This window comes from Callithrix jacchus, chromosome 14, assembly GCF_049354715.1.
Source record: "Callithrix jacchus isolate 240 chromosome 14, calJac240_pri, whole genome shotgun sequence".
Taxonomy (NCBI): Eukaryota; Metazoa; Chordata; class Mammalia; order Primates; family Cebidae; genus Callithrix; species Callithrix jacchus.
This window is the reverse complement of record NC_133515.1, coordinates 15,567,084-15,573,092: the sequence shown is the minus strand read 5'-3', so window position 1 is coordinate 15,573,092 and position 6,009 is coordinate 15,567,084. Positions and strand designations below refer to the sequence as shown.

Here is a 6,009-nt window from a genome sequence, read left to right as displayed (position 1 = left end):
AGAATAGTGCTTGAAACATAGAAGTTCAATGCATGTTTGACAAACTACTGCATGATTCGTTTTAGGTTCCCACCGACAGAAAATGATGCAACTATCTAATCATTTTTTCTTCCATATCTAGGCATTTAGGCACTAACCTTTCATTTAACTATTCTTAAAACATACAAAATAGTCACAAAGAACTTGCCCATACTGTAGTTCAAGTTAAATACAATGCCAGGGCCTGGCCTGAAGGAGCTTCCAGAGTGACTCTACCATTTTATATTAGATCACAAATGTTTAAGAGATCCATTTTCTCTGTAACCTTACTAGCATTTAGTATTGTCACTATTTTTTATTTTGATTTCCACATGTTCAATGCTAGCATATTGAAATACAATTAATTTATGTATGTTGGTATTGTAAATCGAAACTTTGTTAAAAACTCATGTATCAGTCCTAGAGAGTTTTTTTGTTTGGTTGGTTTTTATTTGGTAGGTTCCTTAGGATATGCTACAAAGATTATCATATCATCCACAAATGAGAATAATTTTATTTCTTCTTTTCTGATGTGCATGTTTGAAATTTCCATTTCTTGTCATATTGCACTGGTAAACACTTCGCGTACTATGCTGCATAGCAGCAGTGAAAGAGGACATTCTTGCCTTGTTCCTGATCTTAGGGAGAAAACAATGTCTTTCTCCAGTAAGAACAATGTCTACTTCTGGTTTTGGTATCAGTGTAGGACTAACTTCATCAAATGAATAGAAGCATGTTTCAACCTCTTTTATTTTCTGGAAGAGGTAGTACAGAATTCTTTTTAAAAAATTGGTATAATTCCTCAGTGAAATCATTTGGGCTTACAGATTTTGGATAGTGAGGGGTGTGGGTCTTAAATTTGAAAGTTCTTTTCTTTTCTTTCTTTTTTCTTTTGCCCAGGCTGGAAAGCAGCAGTGCAATCTTGGCTCACTGCAAATTCCACCGCCCAGATTCAAGCAATTCTCCTGCCTCAGCCTCCCATGTAGCTAGGATTACAGGTGCCCGCCACCACGACCAGCTGACTTTTGTATTTTTATTAGAGATGAGATTTCACCATGTTGGCCAGGCTGGTCTAAAACTCCTGACCTCAAGTGATCCAACTGCCTCAGCCTCCCAAAGTACTGAGATTACAGGTGTGAGCCATAGTGCCCAGCCAAAAGTCTATTTTCTTAGTAGCTGTAGAGCTATTCAAATCATCTATTTCATACTGGGTGAGTTACATACAGTAGATTGTGTGTCTTGAGGAACTGATCAATTTCTTCTAAATTGTTAAGTGTGTATGTAGAGTTGTCTGTAGTTGTTGTTTCCCCTATGCTTGTGGTTTCTGCAGGGTCTGTAGTAATATCCCACTTCATCTTTGATCTTGATCATTAATGTCTTCCCTCTCTTTTTCTTTGTCAGTCTTGCTAGAGGTTCATCCATTTCACTGATCTTTTCAAAGAACCAGATATTTGTTTCATTGATTTTCTATCTGGTTTCTGTTTTCAACTTCATTGATTTCTGCCCTTATCTTATAAAATCTCCTTCCTTCTATTGCTTTGGATTTACTTGGCTCTTCTGTTTTTACTTTGTTGAAATGAGAACTTAAATGACTGATTTGATCCTTTTCCTCTTTTTAATGTATGCATTTAGTGCTATAAAATTTCCTCTCAGCATGGACTTAGCTGTGTCCCACAAATTTTGGTATGTTGATTCAGTTCAATGCATTTTTATTTCCCTAAAGATTTACTCTTGGACCTATAAATTATTTAGGAGTGTAATGTTTTCTTTCCAAGTCTTTGAGGATTTTCCTGTTAATGTTATATAAGTGGTTTCTAGTTTGAGTCCATTGTGGTCAGAGAACATACTCTATGATTTCAATTATTTTATTTTTTGAGACAGAGTCTCCTTTTGTCACCCAAGCTGGAGTACAATGGCACAATCTCAGCTAACTGCAGTCTCTGTCTTTTGGGTTCAAATGATTCTCAGTCTTCTCAGCAGCTGGGATTACAGGCATGTGCCATCACACCCAGTTAATTTTTTGTATTTTTAGTAAAGATGGGGTTTCCCTGTGTTGGTCAGGCTGGTCTTGAACTTTTGAGCTCAAGAGATCCACCCACCTCGGCCTCCCAAAATGCTGGGATTAAGGACATGGGACACCACACCCAGCCTGGTTTCAATTATTTTAAATGTATTAAGGTTCATTTTCAGGTCGTATTAAATCGAATCCTATTTGATAGTAGTGCTTTGTTTTTCTGTATCTGTGCTGGCTTTCTCTCCAGTTTTACTTTCAGTTTTGGAAAGAGGAATGTTGAAGTCTCCAAGTACAGTTATGGATTTGTCTATTTCTCCTTTGAGTTCTATCATTTTTGCTTCACGTATTTTACAGTACTATTATTTGGTGCATACACAGTGAGGACTACTTTGCTTTCCTAGTGCTAGGAGAACTTTTATCTCCCATCCCTCATAAGTTTGTTTTGCTCTGAAACATACATTATCTAACCTTAACACAGGCACTCCTGCTTCATTTAAGCTGATGTTTGCATTCAACATCTCTTCTTACCCTTCTACTTTGCTAGGCTGCCCCCTTCTTGGTTCTTTGGCTCAAAAGAGCAGGCCTTTCTCAGTGCATTATATCTTCTCCCATCAGTATTTCTGGGTCACCAACTTCTCCAAAAGCGACTTTGGGATCTGCAAGACCAAAATTCAGGAACTCACTACTATATTGCACCTCAAATCCAAAAGTCCCCAACAATAGCTGAAGTAAGGTTGTCATCCAAGGCCCTACTTAAGAAGCAGATCACAAGGTGCACGACTGTGGACAAAACAACTGTGAACACCTACAGGACACGCAGCAGTCACATGCACAAGAGATGTCCTCAGCAACCAGAGGGCAGAGCAAGAGCACCCAGGGATTCCAACAACTTGGTTTCCCCAATGCCATGAGGTTGCCACAGAAGCAATTGCTCATCCCTATAGAGAAGCAGAAGAGGAAGAGAGAAGCTACCTGAAAGAGTATAACCTTTAGAAGGAGAGATTGAACACTTCCTACATGAACTAAGTCAGATATTGAATCAAACCAAGGTTTTTAACCCACTTTCATGCTGAAATAATTGGGTCTCACTAACTGCAAGTGGGAATACAGAAGAGAGCCAGATGTGATGTAGGAAACTTAAAGACATTACATTTTTTTGGTGTATCCTAGGTCAAAATTAGACTTTCCAGGTGTTTTTAAATCTAGGTAGTATAGTCTAGGATTATACTTACCTAGGTGAAGGTGAATACAGGAAGCTAGGAAGTGATGTGTCTTCTGTATTCTGTGGTCTCTACGAGAAATTAGTTTGTGGATTTTAATTCCATTTGGTTTTCTCATGGGTAGTTTCCATTCTTGTCTTTTCCTTTTCTTCTTCTTTTCATTCTGATCTCTCAGATTCTTCACAGATGTTCTTAATTATCTACAACTTTAGGAGTATAAAGATGACATTTTGCATCACAGGATCTCTTGTACTATTAAATATCTCTATTTCCAAGCAAACTGGACTCAAAATTTCCCAGTGTTTCAGCTGTTTTAAGAATGGGGACACATGTTATTCTGACTGCATTTTCATTCAACAAGTCTTTAAGGACCTATGTGTCAGGCACTAGACCGAATCCTTCCCAGGGGGTCTCATCTCAATATAACAGCCCTGTGACAACTGTATTCACCACCCACATTTCAAATAAAGAAACTGAGAGGTGAATGGACATGTTCCAGGCACTCAGTCAGTGTGTGGCAAAGTCAGACACCTCACAAGTCCAGACCACTTTCTCCCCTCCAAACAATCTTCTTTGGACAATTCAGAGAAGGCTTTGCCTTCTGTTAGCATTTCAGAACTCTCAAGAGTACAGGCTTGACAAGAGAAGTGCCTCCTCAGGATGGGAGCCAGTAGCTATTCTCAGTGCCGTCCTGTTAGCCAGGCTTCATCCCTACCTTTCTGCGCTGGGTCGAGAGTGAAGGACACTGCCTTTCAGATGCTCTTTTGAGATCCTCAGTAAACCTGCTTAAGCCAGTTATTTTTGATGGATTCCTCATGTGATACTTATTTCACCTATTTTCTTTGCAAAACCCTCCATGTTTTCCTATGTAAAAACTATTTTATACTAAAACATGCTCATAATATGAAATGACATTGATATTTGACAGCCTGATTGCTGAAATTTTGCTTTAATAACAACACGTCTGTTTTTTTCCTTTCTTATGTATCTAAACCTCTAAATTTAGGAATAGAATCACTTGTGTTGTGCTTCTGAGCTCACAGTAGGGCATGAAAATACCCTATTTGGATTTGAGAATGTTTATCACTTGACTGGGAAGGGGGTAGGCAGGTGTGAACCAGAATTAGGCTGTTGAGATTCAAAAAATTGTTCTGATGTTTATTTGAGATAAATTCTTAGAAACAGGCAGGCAAAGTGGCTCATGTCTGTAATCCCAGCACTTTAGGAGACCGAGGCAGGAAACTCACCTGAGGTGAGGAGTTTGAGATCAACTCGGCAAACATGGTGAAACCCTGTCTCTACAAAAATACAAAAAAATTATCTGGGCATGGTGGCAGGAACCTGTAATCCCAGCTACTTGGGAGGCTGAGGCAGAAGAATCTCTTGAGCCTGGGAGGCGGAGGTTGCAGAGAGCTGGGACTGTGCCAATACACTCCAGCCTGGGCAACAGGAATGAAACTCCATCTCAAAAAAAAAATTTTTTTTTTAGAAACATTGCTCCTCAGGAAGAGCACTTGGGTGGGGGTGGAGAGCTCATGCATGTGATATCTAAAATGGGAAATTAGAAGGAGACTCCAGAGATAGTGCAACCAGTTGACAAAGTGATTAGGCTGAACCCGTTGAAGTTTGCATGTTGACCTTAAGACAAGGCAATTGTATAGAGTTTGACTGAATGGCATGAAAAGGGAAATAGGTGGGAAGGGAGTAGAGGGAGAAAGAAGGCAGTGGAGGCCAGGAAGACAGGGACTGCAGAGTTGTAAGGCCACTCCCATCAGACAGCTCTTGGGCCAGGCAGGGAATGAATTGCTCATAATAATGGTAAGGGCAGATCAGAAATTATTTAGGGACTTATTCCAGGAAATACCAGAGGAACAAAGAAGCCAACTAGTTCCAGGAGATTCATTTATTCCTGAAATTGAAGGGTGGATCTGAAACCTAGTAGGAAAAGGTCCCTATGTATCCAAAGATCTTTGTGGCTTCAAGGATGGAAGTGTGGCAAGGAAAGAACACTATCCCCAAGAGGACTGAGCAGGCAATGAGGATAAACCATGCCTTTGAGACCAAACACAAGCACATGCATACACATAAGCACACACATGTGTATAACATGCAACCTAGGCCATGTATTGTGCTCATTACATCACCTATCTCAGGATTCCCTCACTCCAGTAAAAGGTCGCAGCATGCATGTGCTGGATGTCAAAGGACAGGATCATCCAGATAAAAGGGCACGTGAAAGGCAGCAGAGCATCAATCAAGGGCTGGGGGCTTTGGGAGGGTTCTCCTCACCCCTTCTCCTCACAACCCTGTAGCCACGATGGGTGTAGGGAATGTCATACCTGAGAAAAGGCCATCGACAGTCCTACATCCTGGTATCCAGCTGCCCACTTGGCTCAAAGTTAGATGATTGACAGATATTGATCATAACTGCCAGTTGGATCCTGATTCACCACCCCTGAGAATTAAACTAGAGAGTACTTCACACTGTGAGCACAAAGAGTACAGACAGGCGGTCTTAGACTGACTCAAAATATCTTCCCCTAGGGTCCCTCATTAGGTAGCAGGCTGTCCTTTCCAAGAATGTGTTTATCAGAAAGGCAATGGAAACTTTGCTTTCTCTAGAACTCTGTTAACATGCAACTTGAGATAGCCACACATGCCTCTGTTTGGAGAACAGAGGCTAACTATTTATAATAATAACGGCTGGGGTCATCGCCTTCCCTCTGGGGCCTGCCCTGCCAGAAAGGTTAGGACACA

General features: G+C 40.6%; 1 long non-coding RNA gene across 1 annotated transcript; it reads right to left on the bottom strand.

Annotated features, from left to right (window-relative positions):
• Nucleotides 1–446: 446 nt before the first annotated feature.
• Nucleotides 447–5,759, bottom strand: LOC103787804 (uncharacterized). The gene is made up of 3 exons (XR_613544.5): nt 5,592–5,759; nt 3,265–3,458; nt 447–2,688 (listed from the first exon to the last, which is right to left on the bottom strand). It is a non-coding gene; the product is annotated as an uncharacterized LOC103787804 (long non-coding RNA).
• Between the last annotated feature and the right edge of the window lie 250 nt (nt 5,760–6,009).